Source organism: Lissotriton vulgaris, chromosome 8 (genome assembly GCF_964263255.1).
Source record: "Lissotriton vulgaris chromosome 8, aLisVul1.2, whole genome shotgun sequence".
NCBI classification, from domain to species: Eukaryota; Metazoa; Chordata; class Amphibia; order Caudata; family Salamandridae; genus Lissotriton; species Lissotriton vulgaris.
The window spans coordinates 59,049,987-59,066,037 of record NC_141696.1 but is presented as its reverse complement, the minus strand read 5'-3'; positions in this window follow the sequence as shown (position 1 = coordinate 59,066,037).

Below are 16,051 nucleotides of genomic sequence, written 5' to 3'. Positions count from 1 at the left end.
TCTTTTGTATTTGCTTGTGGACACTGTTCTCAAAATATAAGGATTATTTTATTGCAAAGCACAACATTGTTTCTTTCTTATGTGTATTTTCTGAAATTATGCTTTGACACGTAATTGTGCAGTACACCCCAATCCGCCCCACTCCAATCCACCCCACCTCACTTCACCTCACCCCACACCAATCCACTCCACTTAATACAATCCACACCAAACCAATCCACCCCACTCCACCACATTCAAATCCTCCCACCCCAATCTGCCCACTCCAATTTACCCCACTTCAATCCAGAACAATCTGCCCCACTCCAATTTACCGCACTCCAATCCAAAACAATCTGTACAACTCCAATCCAAAACAATCTGCCCCACTCCAATTTACCCCACTCCGATCCAAAACAATCTGCCCCACTCCAATCCAAAATAATCTGCCCCACTCCAATTTACCCCACTCCAATCCAAAACACTCTGCCCCACTCCAATTTACCCCACCCCAATCCAACACAATTTGTCCCACTCCAATTTACCCCACTCTAATACAACACAATCTGCCCCACTCCAATTTACCCCAATCCAATCCAAAACAATCTGCCCCACTCCAATTTACCCCACTCCAATCCAAAACAATCTGCCCCACTTCAATTTATCCTGCTACAATCTAAAACAATCTGCCCCTCTCCAATTTACCCCGCTCCAATCCGCAACAATCTGCCTCACTCCAATCCACAACAATCTGCCCCACTCCAATCTGCCCGACTCCAATCCAAAACAATCTGCCCCACTCCAATTTACCCCACTCCAATCCACAACAATCTACCCCTCTCCAATTTACCCCACTCCAATCCACAACAATCTACCCCTCTCCAATTTACCCCACTCCAATCCACAACAATCTGCCCCACTCCAATCCACTCCTTTCCAATCTGCCACACTCCAATTCGCAACACTCCAATCCGCCCCACCTCACTACATTCCACCCCACTCCAGTTCAGTCCACCCCACTCCTGTGCACAACACTCCACTCCAATCCACCCCACCCCATATAAATCCACACCTCTCCAGTCCACCCCACTTCATCCCACTCCTGTTCACTCCACTCCACCCCACCCCACCCCATTTTAATCCCCCCCACTCCAATCCACCCCAATCAGTCCACCCCACTGCAGTCCAATTCACCCCAATCTGCTCCAATCCACCTCACTCTACCCCAATCTAATCGACCCCACCCCAGTTCAATCCACCCCACAAAATCCAATCACTCCAGCCCACCACATTCCAATTCACCCCAATCCAGTCCAATCCACCCCGCTACACCAGTCCAATCCACCTCCTCCCGTACAGTCCAATCCACTCCTTCCAGTCCACTCAAATTCACCCCACTCCAAACCACCCTACTCTAATCCAATCCACCCAAGCCAATCCACCCTACCTCAAACCAATCTAATACACCCTACTCCAATCCACCTCAATCCAATCCACCTCACCCCATTTCAATCCACCTCTCTACAATCCAATGAAGTCCATCCACTTCAATCAACCTCACTCCACTCAATCAAACTTACTCCACTCAATCAAACTCACTCTACAGTCCAATCCACCCCTATCTTCCCCACTCCACCCGATTCAAACCCAACCCACTTCACTCCACTCCACTCTATCGTACTACACTTTACGACACTGCACTCTTCCACTAAACTCTACTCCCCTCTACTCAACTGTGTGACACTGTACTCCCCCCTAGTCCACACTGCAACACTATACTCCAACAAATCCAGTCTATGACACTTTACTCACACCACTTCACTCAAGGGCACTCTGTGCCGCTAACTTTTAACCATGCTGAACAGCAGCCACACTAGTGTACAACATGCCAAATACACATTGCCAAAGCCAATTGCTCTCATAGGCGAGACCTATTGGCTTTGCCAGTGCTTGTTAATGGCGATGTTATTCTGAGCCTTTGCCTGTCATTTGAATTACCACTACCATATACAAGTGTTTCATTCCACTTTTTCTAAGGAGTTGCTATTATACTATATAATGACGCTCAGATAATGGACCCTGGAAGGATGATTGTGCATCACATAGATTCAAACTACTGATCTGTAGTTATACAGCCAGGGTGCAACTCACTCAACTATTCTGCTACCATCTGTGAAGAAACAGAGGCCTTTGCTTGCCTCCTCTCCAGGCTTTGTTGGTCAACAGATTTACTATCCAATCCAATTACTCAATTATTAGCGACCACACACAAGGATCCAGGCCTTGCACTTATTTAGCCTTGTTTGTTGCATGTACAGAGCACAAACACACTTTACGGAGTGGGGGAGAGGGAATGAAAAAAAAAAACACACTTACCTGTCTGCCGCTCGCCATCACCGCCGCCTCCTCTCGGTCTACTTCCCCGCTTCCAGGGCAGGAAGCAGGATGCATCCCGCTCCCAGTCTCCTGATGACCAATCCCAAAGCTACAATGCAGCGTTGTGATTGGTCTGAGCACCATGGATCGGCGCTCAGACAGATAATGGGAGTCTGGGCATGTTCTCCATGCAGGCTGTAATGCAGGGGCCTCGCATCTTCCATCTCGCCCAGGGCCCCACAATTCCTAGGACCGGCCCTGGCTACTAAGGCTCTGGAGGACTGGTTGCTGGGCAGTAAAGTGTGTGACTATACAGGATTGTATAAACTGATCATGAGAGAACAAATTCTTAATATCTGTCAGAACCAGCTGTTGCATCAGCACCCGGTTGACTCTGATCTGACCTCTCCCCAAGAATTGGGAAAGAAGGCAGACAAATGGGTCAGAACCAGGGTGAAGCAGAAGGCACAGAACCAAGGTGGCGACCAAAGGAACCAAGACCAAAAAGGTGGGGCGAAAGGTAAAGAACAAAAGTCTTCACAAGGTCCCCAAAAAGCTTCTAATGGTGGGGGTCCCCAATCTAAAAAGAAAGAAGGCCAAAAGAAACCATGGTGCAAAGTTTATAAGGTTATTAATCACTGGACCAGTGATTGCACCAAAAAGGAGACAGCTCCAGCCACCATTGCCTCTAAGGCAACTGTTCCCCCTAGTACAGCTACACGTGGTGGTTCCCAGCAGACGGGTGTAGTAGGGTTAACCCTGGGATCTAACTCAAGCTGTTTTGATCTGTGCTGGAGGCATGGATATGACCTCCCCTGCGAGTCCCAGTAATCTGAGCAAGTACAGACAAACATCTTTAATCAATGAGAAAAAGGCTGAGGCCTACAGGGACACAGGGGGAGTGTCTCCATGGTGATACCAGACTTTGTGGACCCTGGACAAGTCATACTTGGAGAGACTTACCAAGTGATCAATGCTTGCAATGTCAGGACCAACCATAGTCTGGCAGTTGTTAATTTCTCCTGGGGAGGGGTAACTGGCCTTAATAAGGTTGTGATAAGTGCAGACCGCCCTGTTGAATGCTTGCTTGGAAATGACCTGGAAACTTCAGCCTGGTCTGAAGTGGAGTTTAGGGTCCATGCAGAAATGTTAGGAATCTCAGCACATGTCCTTGCAGTGACTAGGCACTGGATTATGGAATAATGGACCAGTTGCCTACCAAGAAAAGGAGCAGTAGGGTTAAGGCAGTGCCTTCCCCCCTGACTCAGAGTGAGGATCAGCCTTCTGAGGAATCTGATTGTGAGCCTGAAGAAAGAACTGTCCCAGAGGAGCTTGAGCCTGATCAGGTTGAGTTCTTAGGGACAGGGGGCCTTTCCAGGGCAGATCTGAGTCAGGCACAGTTGACCTGCCTTTGTCTTGAACCCTTCAGACAGCAGGCTGCTGCTGAGGCTGCTGGGAATGCTAGTGGCACCCAAGAAGTATACTGGGATGATGGACTCCTGTATTCAGAGAGTAGAGACCCCAAGCCTGGTGCAGCCAGGAGGTTGGTCATACCTTTGGCATTCAGGGGCTTCCTATTGACACTAGCCCATGATATTCCCTTAGCAGGACACCTAGGCCAGAACAAGACTTGGGACAGAATTGTCCCTCAATTTCACTGGCCCCACATGTCTGAAGACACCAAGGAGTTTTGTCGCTCCTGTGTCACCTGCCAAGCCAGTGGCAAAGCAGGTGGCACTACCAAGGCCCCTCTGATACCACTACCTGTGGTCGGGGTTCCCTTTGAACGTGTAGGGATTGACATTGTTGGACCAGTGAATCCCCAAACCGCATCTGGGCACAGGCGTATCCTGGTGGTAGTGGATCATGCCACCAGGTACCCAGAGGCAATTCCCCTTAGGACTAAGCATGGGCGAATTTTGCGAATCTCGCATTCGCGAATTTTGCGGATTTGCGAACTCGCAATCCGCAAAATCCGCGAATTCTAGGGAATTTGTGGATTTTTTTTTTGTGTTCGCAAGGATTTCTGCCAGTTCGTGAGGCTTTCGTACCAGTTCGCAATTGCGAACTTACATTTCGGCACGCAACAGTCGCGATTATGTTGTTTCTACGTCTGGTTCATCATCGCAGGTTCCCAGCACCCTCTGTTTCACCACTGCAACCCTCTGTTACATCAATGCCACTCTCTGGTTCATCATCACTGTAGATTATGGGGGGGGAAAGCAAGCACACCATGACATGAATTAATTTGGGGTTAGTTTATTAATGTGTCACTGTTTTAAAATTCCAGTCTGGCACCTGCTTCCTTATCTGTAATTTTGCTTTCTGTTGCAGTGCATTTGTTTTCCCCAGGACCTTTGTGGCCTACTTGTAGCTATTCTATGAGCCTGCTGTGCGGGTCAGAGCAGGGTCATACAATTGTTGCAACTAGCAACTGAATTCTGGAGGGGCCCCAGTCAGGAAGCACTACAGGGAATTGTTACTAATGATGAGTTTGAACTCTTGCCCTTGCCGAGTGCTTTCAGTTTTGAAAAACTCGTTTTTCTGCAATTTCGCGGGATTCGCGGGGCGCGAACACGAGCGAGATCGGATTCGGAAGCCGCAAATTCGTGCGAATATGCAATTTGTTTTTTTGCGGCGTGTTAGTTGGCAAGGTTTTGTGCGTTTTTGCGAGCCGCTCGTACCGCAAGGCGCGAAGTTACCCTCGCGGTCGCTCAAGGGCACAGCCATCTTGTTTGCCTGACGTGTTTCCGTTTCCGGGCGCGAAGTGTAATCTCGCAAAGTCTGCGGCTTGCCAGTACAGTTTCGCGCGTGTTCGCAAGGAAAATCTCGCGCGAACTTACCCGCGCGGTCGTGAACGGGCGCGGCCATCTTGTTTCTCATTCATTGCTATGGTTCTGGGCATGGTCTTTGTATCCTCTCTAAATCTCTGCCATCCTTTGCTTGTTTGTAGTTTTTTTTGATCTATTTTACTTCTTATCTATCGCTCTATTTTTCTAGCCCTATATTTTTGTGTTTACTGCTACTTTTGGTTAATTTTAAACTACTTTTCTAAACTCTTTTCTTTTCTTCTCTTCCCTATTCTATTTTCTTTATTCCTTTCCGCCCAGACCATGGTGAAGGGAGCCGGGAAGCATCCCGAGAAGGGGAAGGGTCCCGCACCCCGTGTCCGGCTCCCGTGCGGGCGTTTGAGGGGGGAGGAGGTCGTACCCAGGGAGATCGGAGGAGGTGGGCCAACTCATTTTTTATGTTCAGCGCCGCCTCCCCAGGACCATCATGGGAGGCGGCAAGATCAGTGCCGGGTACGGGGTCCGGGAGCGCCGGAAGCGGTGGGAGAAGGTGTGCCAGGCCATTTACCACCACTCTCGGGTCTGGTGCACCTACAACCAGGCCACCCACCGCTGGACGGATGTCCTGACCCGTGAGCGAGATCTGCTCGACCTCCTTGGCCTTGAGATCCCCGGGCTTGGTGAGTAGTAGTAGCTATTTCTTTACTACTATGTTTTCTCCTGCTGTGTTATTATATTGCAAATTTTTGTTTTTTACCAAGAGCAATAATGCTGCTCATTACATTGTAGGTAAATTATATTTCAAAATCTTCTGTGCATTTCAGGTACACTGCTCTCCTTCTTCTCAGTAGTGTTGCTACTATGCTTATTTGTTTTAGATTTTGTGTTCATTTCATTGGCCTGTGAAATTATGTATGTAGTTTAATGAACTGCGTAATGCTACACACTAAGGTTCAGATTTTTAATTACCGGCGCATCCCTGCAAAGTAGCAGGGATGCGCCAGTAATTGTGCGTCACGCCACCATCACCCATGGTGCGCCGTATTTACAATGCGGCGCACCATGGGCCCAAAACTTCCCCAAGCGTTACGCATCTGTGCCGTAAAGGCGGCGCATTGCTGGAGTTGCGCCGCAACGATGGTGCAGCTCCATCAATGCTCTGGGGTGCCCTATCTCCCCAATGCTGCGTCAAGCCGTACGTCTGCTTCAAGCAGGCGCAGGGTTTGAGTCACGCATCATTGTCCTCAAAGTGACTGATTGAAATCTTGTAGATTTCCCTCAGCCACTTTTAGGATGCGTTCCTGCGCAGGAACGCCCTCCCTTGCGCCGGAACGCACCCCTATTGGCGCAGGGCTTTACAACGTGATGCATCGCCCATATGCGTCACATTGTTAATATACGCCGCACCATTGCGCCTCTTTTGTGCTGCCGCTGCGTCACAAAAGTCACGCAACAATGGAGCAAAAGAGCCACAAGGGGCTTCTAAATCAGCCCCTACAGACTCAAGTCCAGTCCTTCCTTTGTACACATGGCGATAAGAAGAAATAGTGGTGGTGGATTGATAGTTTGAGTATTTTAATGACTGGTTAATGTAGTAGGAAACTTTAGTGTTGTCGCTGATCTTCAATCACGATGGACTTTGGCTGTCACTTCGCGTGCTGCGGACTGCTGCCTGCCAATCCTAGGCAAACCTTTTTAGTACTTTGTTTAGTGAGTTACATAAGGTAATTTCCAATTCGACGGTCCGCAAATCAAGCAATACTAAAGTAATAACGTAGTCGACCACATGAGATTGGTCAATAATATATCCCGTGGAGTAGTTGTCTATTTGCTATTTCGCAAAAATATTTTGTTAGTTCTTTTGAAATATTTGATTTGGTTGACAAATATCATCCATGTTTTCTGTTTTTCTTTCTTTCATGTTGTACATCAGCTTCCCCCAGGGGCAAGAGGAGGACACAGGAGGAGGAGGAGAGTGCTGTTGACGATGCAGGCCAGGACCGGGCAGGCGAGGGCTCCTTTGCTGGCCCCAGTACGTTTTAATTTTAATATAGAGTACTTATTTTTTCCTAGCGTTCCTCATTCGATTTTTTCTAAATCGTCTTTGATCTTCTTGTAGACAGGATCTAAATTCTTATCCTGCCTCGACTATGACTCCGTGTGGTATTACTAGATTATTCTTATTAGTCTGTCTGTGTAGCTAACTAAGATTGCACATTTGGCATATCCATTGGACTCCCATTCTAGTCAGCAATAGCTCTATGCACTGAGTGCAGTCCTCTGGGATTGTCCATAATGTCTTTTCAAGTATTCTAAATGTTTATGCTTTGACAATTGCCAACAATAAAAAGGTGAATGACCACCAAGAAAGAATAAGATACTACTTTACTTTTGGTTTGGATAGGAGGACAATCCATTCTACTACTGTTGCAGGGACAAATCTGCACAAACAGAACTATGGACACTAAATAATGCATTGCTTAGCTTATCAATTATAATAGGTGCTGTTAGACTTTCCACATACCTCAGTGATAACAGACTTTGTAGTTGAACCCCCAATCTCCAATCGCAGCTTTATTAAAGTGTTAGCGCTATCACCTGGTGCCCTTAGAGAGCGCGCTGCTGACTCTGGCTGTGCTTGCTGGTATTGTTTGATAAGTTTCGTTTTTGGCTCCACCACCATCTTGTGTGTTGTGCTTTCCCCTGACACGCCTCCCCGAGACCGCCTCCCAGCTGCCCCTCCCACCCACGAACAGAGGGTTCCCGTCCTCCCAAGCCAGATTGTGACCGCCTGGACCTCGTCCTGAACGGCCGCTCCCCCACTCTCCCTCACGCTCCCTGACTCCTGCTAATTGCAGCGCCCAGAGCCCACAGCTGAAACTGATCTCGAAGCGTGACTCTCCGGCATTGCTAACTCGAGATTGGTATCGTAGCTTCAGGAATTGCGCGCTGAGCATTTTCTAACTATTGAGCTTGCAGCGAGTTGTAACTGTGCATTGTTGTTAACGCTCTGTGACCGCAGCTTTATTAAAGTGTTAGCGCTATCACCTGGTGCCCTTAGAGAGCGCGCTGCTGATTCTGGCTGTGCTTGCTGGTATTGTTTGATAAGTTTCGTTTTTGGCTCCACCACCATCTTGTGTGTTGTGCTTTCCCCTGACACGCCTCCCCGAGACTGCCTCCCAGCTGCCCCTCCCACGCTCCGCCCCCTCCACCATCCATTTATGGCCAATGCCCCCACACGCAGCGTCCACGCGCTACGGCCACGCCGAAGGTGCGCCAAAGGTAAGCCCGTCTACGCCCGTCCACGTCTGGACCGCGCCCAGCGCCATACCCCCTGCCCCTTGCACCCCCCACCCCTCCCGCATCACTTACGATGCCACCAGCCTCCTAGCCCTTAACCCCGGCCGCTCCCCCAACTGCATGCAAGCTGCTCCTGGACAAACCCACGGACCTTTCTCATGCAACTCCTGCCAATTCTACGGCACCGTCTGCAACTCCGCTACGATCACACCACAGATTTCCGACCCCAACAACCTACAATGCATCTTGCTCAACACACGTTCGGTCCACAGGCACGCCATTGACCTATGGAATCTACTAGACACCATCTCTCCGGACGTCGCCTTCCTAACAGAAACATGGATGAACGCCTCTTCTGCCCCAGACATCAAGTCAAGTCAAGTCAAGGAATTTATATAGCGCACTACATACCCAGAGGGTCTCAAGGCGCTTAGGGAGGGGAGGAGGGATTACTTGTCAAATATCCACGTTTTAAGTTGCTTTCTGAATGCTAGGTGGTTCTGGGTAAGGCGAAGGTAGGTGGGGAGTGAGTTCCATGTTTTAGCAGCCAGGTATGAGAAGGATCTGCCACCCATGGTGGTCTTGTTGATGCGAGGTATAGTGGCGAGGGCTTGGCTGGAAGAACGTAGTTGGCGGGAGGGGGTGTAGAAGGACAGTCGTGAGTTGAGGCATTCTGGTCCGATGTCGTAGAGTGATTTGTGTGCGTGGGTTAGCAGTCGGAAAGTGATCCTCTTATTGACGGGTAGCCAGTGGAGGTCTTTCAGGTGGCCAGAGATGTGTTCGTTGCGCGGGATGTCTAATATGATCCTGGCTGAGGCGTTTTGGATTCTTTGGAGTTTCTTCTGGAGTTTAGCGGTAGTACCTGCGTAGAGGGTGTTTCCGTAGTCCAGTCGGCTCGTGACCAGGGCATGGGTGACTGTTTTTCTGGTTTTGGTGGGGATCCAACGAAATGTTTTTTTGAGCATGCGGAGAATGTTGAAGCAGGATGAGGATACGGCGCTGACTTGTCTGTTCATTGAGAGTGAAGAGTCCAGGATAACGCCTAGGTTCCGTGCATGGTCTGTCGGGATGGGTGCCTTTCCAAGGGCTTCCGGCCACCAAGAGTCGTCCCATGCAGAGGGGGATGTACCTAAGATGAGGACTTCTGTTTTATCTGAGTTCAGTTTCAAACGGCTGTGTTTCATCCATTCGGCTACTTCTTTCATTCCTTCGTGTAGGTTAGTTTTGGCGGTGCTAGGGTCATTGGTGAGTGATAGGATCAGTTGAGTGTCATCCGCGTAGGAGATGATGTTGAGGTTGTGTTGGCGTGCGATGGCCGCGAGGGGGCTCATGTATACGTTGAAGAGGGTGGGACTGAGTGAGGATCCTTGTGGTACGCCACAGATGACTTCAGTGGCCTCGGACTTGAATGGTGGAAGGCGGACTCTCTGGGTTCTTCCGGATAGGAACGAGGTGATTCATTCAAGTGCTTTTCCTTGTATTCCGATGTTTCTGAGGCATTGTAAAAGGGTGCTGTGGCAGACTGTGTCGAAGGCTGCAGAGAGGTCGAGGAGGATGAGGGCGACTGTGTCTCCATTGTCCAGTAGAGTTCGAATGTCGTCTGTTGCTGCGATGAGGGCGGTTTCAGTGCTGTGTTTTGCTCGAAAGCCAGATTGTGAGGAGTCGAGGGATTTGTTGGCTTCGAGGAAAGCGGCGAGCTGGTTGTTGACAGCTTTCTCGATTACTTTGGCCGGGAATGGAAGGAGCGAGATTGGGCGGTAATTTTTGAGTTCGGTGGGGTCCGCTGTGGGTTTTTTCAGAAGGGCGGTGAGTTCAGCGTGTTTCCATCTTTCCGGGAAGGTGGCGGAGTTGAAGGAGCAGTTGATGACCTCTCGGAGGTGCGGTGCTATGATGGAGTCTGCTTTGTTGAAGATGTGGTGAGGGCATGGGTCAGTTGGGGATCCTGAGTGGATGGAGTTCATTAGGCGGATGGTGTCTTCAGTGGAGATTGGGTTCCAGTCATTAAGGATGTTCGAGGGGGGTGAAGGTCCAGCAGAAGGTTGGGTGGGTTGGTCTTCGGGTCGGTTGTCGAAGCTGTTGTGGATGTCTGCAATTTTGTTGTGGAAGAATGAGGCTAGGGAGTCGCAGAGGGCTTGAGAGGGGGTGATGTCGTTGGAGTTGGCCGAGGGATTGGTAAATTCCTTGACGATGTTGAAAAGTTCCTTGCTGTTGTGGGCGTTGTTGTCAAGTCGATCCTTGAATGCTGTTTTCTTGGCCTTTCGGATTAGTTGGTGGTGTGTGCGGGTGGCGTTTTTGAAGGCGTCCTTGGAGCTAGTGGTTGGGTCTTTTTTCCAGGTCTTTTCAAGGGAGCGGCAGAGTTTCTTGGACTTCTTAAGATCATTGTTGAACCATGAGGCCATTGCCAACCCTGAAGACTATAAGATCATACGCAAGGACCGTACCGGCCACACAGGAGGAGGAATCGCTATCGTCCATAAGAAATCAATCCGCATCTCAACCAGCTCAGACGTCAATCTCGCCAACTCCGAACACCTCCACTTCCAGATCCACATCGACCCCAAGACCACACTCAGAGGCACCCTCCTTTACAGACCTCCAGGACCCCGCGCTCAATTTAGTGAGGACATCACAGACTTCATCACTCCACACGCGCTCCCCTCCAAAGATTACATCCTTCTGGGAGACCTCAACTTTCACCTTGAAAAGCACAACAACCGCAACTCCACCACCCTTTTGGACAACCTCGCCAACCTCGGACTTAAACAACTTGTCACTTCCCCCACCCACATCGCAGGTCATACACTCGACCCCATCTTCACCTCCAGCAATCATGTCTCCTTCAGTCACACCACGAATCTCCTCTGGACTGACCACAGCTGCGTTCACTTTACCTACAACAAGCCCAAACCCAACAACCACCCCCAACCAACTCTGCAAAGAAACTGGAACAAAATCACCATCGACCAGATCTCCTCATCGCTTCTTCTTAACCCCCCAGCCCACTCCTCAAATCCCGATCAAGCCGCCTCCAACCTCACCCTATGGTTATCCAACAGCGCCAACATCCTAGCACCACTGAAAAAACGACAAAACAAACTCGGCAGCAAGAAGGCCTCCTGGTTTAACGATGATCTTAAGAAATCCAAGAAACTCTGCCGCTCCCTTGAGAAGGCCTGGAAAAAAGATCCAACCGCCAGCACCAAGGTAGCCTTCAAAAACGCCACCCGCTTACACCACCAACTGATCCGAAAAGCCAAGAAAGCCGCTTTCAAGGACCGACTAGATAACAACGCCCACAACAGCAAAGAACTATTCAATATCGTCAAGGAATTTACCAATCCCACGGCCAACTCCAACGACATCACCCCCTCCCAAGCCCTCTGCGACTCCCTAGCCTCTTTCTTCCACAACAAAATTGCAGACATCCACAACAGCTTCGACAACCAACCCGAAGACCAACCCACCCAACCCCCTGCAGGACCCCCACCTCCCTTGAACACCCTCAACGACTGGAACCCAATCTCCACTGAGGACACCATCCGCCTGATGATCTCCATCCACTCAGGATCCCCAACTGACCCATGCCCTCACCACATCTTCAACAAAGCAGACTCCATCATAGCACCACACCTCCGAGATGTCATCAACTGCTCCTTCAACTCCGCCACCTTCCCGGAAAGCTGGAAACATGCCGAACTCTGCGCCCTCCTGAAGAAACCCACAGCTGACCCCACTGAACTCAAAAACTACCGCCCCATCTCACTCCTTCCATTCCCGGCCAAAGTCATCGAGAAAGCAGTCAACAACCAGCTCGCCGCCTTCCTTGAAACAAACAAATCCCTCGACTCCTCACAATCCGGCTTCCGAGCCAAACACAGCACTGAAACCGCCCTCATCGCAGCAACAGACGACATTCGAACTCTCCTGGACAACGGAGACACAGTCGCCCTCATCCTCCTTGACCTCTCCGCAGCCTTCGACACAGTCTGCCATAGCACCCTTCTACAGCGCCTCAAAAACATCGGAATTCAAGGAAAAGCATTGGAATGGATCACCTCGTTCCTCACCGGAAGAACCCAGAGAGTCCGCCTCCCACCATTCATCTCAGAGGCCACTGAAGTCATCTGCGGCGTACCCCAAGGATCCTCACTCAGTCCCACCCTCTTCAACGTATACATGAGCCCCCTCGCGGCCATCGCACGCCAACACAACCTCAACATCATCTCCTACGCGGATGACACTCAACTGATCCTTTCACTCACCAATGACCCTAGCACCGCCAAAACTAACCTACACGAAGGAATGAAAGAAGTAGCCGAATGGATGAAACACAGCCGTCTGAAACTGAACTCAGATAAAACAGAAGTCCTTATCTTAGGCACCTCCCCCTCCGCCTGGGATGACTCTTGGTGGCCAGAAGCCCTTGGAAAAGCACCCATCCCGACGGACCACGCACGGAACCTGGGCGTCATCCTGGATTCCTCACTTTCAATGAATAGACAAGTCAACGCCGTCTCTTCATCCTGCTTCAACATTCTTCGCATGCTCAAAAAAACATTTCGTTGGATCCCCACCGAAACTAGGAAAACGGTCACCCACGCTCTGGTCACGAGCCGACTGGACTACTGAAACACCCTCTACGCTGGTACTACCGCTAAACTCCAGAAAAAACTCCAACGAATCCAGAACGCCTCAGCCAGGCTCATATTAGACATCCCGCGCAAAGAACATATCTCTGGTCACCTGAAAAACCTCCACTGGCTCCCCGTCAATAAGAGGATCACTTTTCGGCTCCTAACCCACGCACACAAAGCACTCTACGAAATCGGACCAGAATGCCTCAACACACGACTGTCCTTCTACACCCCCTCACGCCAGCTACGATCATCCAACCAAGCCCTGGCCACTGTACCTCGCATCAACAAAACCACCATGGGAGGTAGATCCTTTTCCTACCTGGCAGCTAAAACCTGGAACTCACTTCCCACTCACCTTCGCCTTACTCAGAACCACCTAGCATTCAGAAAGCAACTTAAAACGTGGATATTTGACCAGTAACTCCCCACCCCTCTTCAAGCGCCTTGAGACCCTCTGGGTATGTAGCGAGCTATATAAATTCTCTGACTTGACTTGACTTGACTTACTGACTAGATAGTGTGACAGAGTCATTTAGCTCCCAAAGTCACCGATGGCAGAGGCACGGACTTATGCTTGCAAAAATTCCAAAACCTTTAGCTCATCCACTCTAGTCTGGAGGACCAAAAACCACAGAGTCTATTTGAGTTTAAAAGCTTTATTAAAAGTAAACACATTTATTGAAATCAAGTTTGTCATAAAAGTAAACGTTTAACTGGAAATGGAAAAGTGCTTAGTGCTGACGATTAATTGGACACATTTCTTGTGGTCGAGCCGAGCTCTCACCTGGTTTGAACTTGATCCTGCTCGTGTTCTTAGAAGTCAAGCTTCTGTCTGTTAGGAGAAAAAGTGGTGCGTGTTAAAAATAAAAAGCAAGCATTCATCAGTTGTGCCAAAAAGTGCAGCAAGACAACAGCCTTCCCTGGAAAAAGGGACATTTTTACTTTACAGTAGACAGTCACAAATTATTAAATTGTATACTCTTTTTTTCACATTTCTTTCTTCCTCCTAGACCAAATATTATATAGTAGTGAGTGGTGTATTCTAACATTATTAAATGTACTTTGTAGGTGGAACATCTGGAGGCGGGGCCAGCGTCGAGGTGGTGGTGGTATTGGACGAGGACAACTCTGGGGAGGAGGCGGTGGAAGTGCCGGACAAATCTGTGGGGGATGACACGGTGGTGGCGGGCAGAGGTAAGCTATACATTCCTTACTCATTTGAGATTGAAGACTGCAGAGTGTGCCTTCTGCACGGGTGTATTATAAATAAACCAGGTAGTAGCCTCCTCTAAATGTACTTCGACTTAGCTGTGAAGTTTTTGGCGAGAAGAATCCCAATCAGATCTGAGGTGAACTTGATGGAAGGGATGAACGAAAAGCGAAAGGGTGTAAGTAAGTGTGGAAGGACGAGAAATGTAATGATGACTGGCAAAGAAGAATGATATGTGTTTGCTTGGTCCCCGAGGTGGCTGGGAAGGAAAGAATATGGTATGGTGCATGGCTGGGTGAATGATGAAGCAAGGATAGGTGTAAGGCGAACAGCCTGGGTGGGTGACACAGAAACTGTATGTGTGCATATACTTTGACTGGATGGATGCCTGGATCATTCATGGTACTATCTGACTCTTAGATAGCATATGTGTATCTAGAGAGAGTAGACGGTCACTGGATTAACTAAGTGTTACTTTGAAGAGCATGTAACACCGCACCCGCACGTCCGTCCCAGTGTAGGAAAGGCAAGGAAAAGAAGTTGTAATTTTGTCCAAATACTACCATGAAATAGTAGCAGTAGTTTGTATTGCAACTGCAAGCACAGCATATATCCGGTTATTACGGTGGACACTCCCTACCTCTCTTAATAACTTTAGTTTAGTAGTAGTATGTCATTCATGTGTGGGGGTATCACTGTTCACTCCATAATAAGCAAAGCACCTAAAGTCATCCCATATGTCATCAAATACATCCCATGTGAAGTGATAGATAATCAGATTATTTAGCTTCTTTATTTTCCTTTTCTAATACTCATTTGCACTGTAGGTTGAAAGCTAAATTAATTAAGCAGTAGCCCTTTTAACAGAGTATTCTCAGTGCCACCCGTAATAGAAAAGTAAGAGCTTCACCACCTGCATGTACTGGACCGGTACAGTAACGCAAGTCTGTCTCACTCACCATGGTGTGCGTCTGTTTTTCTCGGGTGCAAGTTCACTGCGCTGGCATTATGCCGGCTTGCATAAGATAACGTACCAATTTTCCTAAACAAGAGAGAAGAAGAAGAATAAGACTGGTGTACTGTCATAGTCGACTGTAATGGAAGTCCATAGTGCTTGTAGAATTTGTTCCTTAAACTCCCACTAATGTTAGAGCAAGGATGAAGAAGTCGGAGGTTACATAGATACTGTCCTCAATAGTTATGTACTGTGCTTTCAATTTGCTACTTGTACTGTGACAACTTTCTGCTCAATCATTTTGTGTTAATCTTAAGGAGCATTGGTTACAGACTATGTCTTTCTTTCTTCATGTAGTTGCTCCTTCCAAATCCAAGACACCATCAAGGAGGAAGGAGCTGGCTCGAATGGCCCGGCAACGGAGGCTGGATGCCACTGTCGCTGAATATCGGCGGCTGGTGGCCCTGGAGGAGGAGGAGAGGCAGTCTGGTACAACAACAACGTCCACGGGGACAGCTGCATCCTCCTCCATGCGGGCTGCCAGGCAGCGCAGTGCTCCAGCGGTACGGAGCCGGGCTACCAAAGCCCAACGCCAACGCTGAGCAGCAAAGACAGCAGCTGCCCCCCACAGGATTTGCAAGGCACACCGGCGCCGCTTATCCCTCAGACTGTCCTACCTGGAGCAGGAGGTCCTGAACTATAAGAACTTGGTGGAGGGCCTCCGCTTCGAACTTGCCACCCTCCGCAAGGAGCATGATGCCCTGGCTGCTAAAGGCAACAGCACCCTGCCATAGTGTCCCTTGCC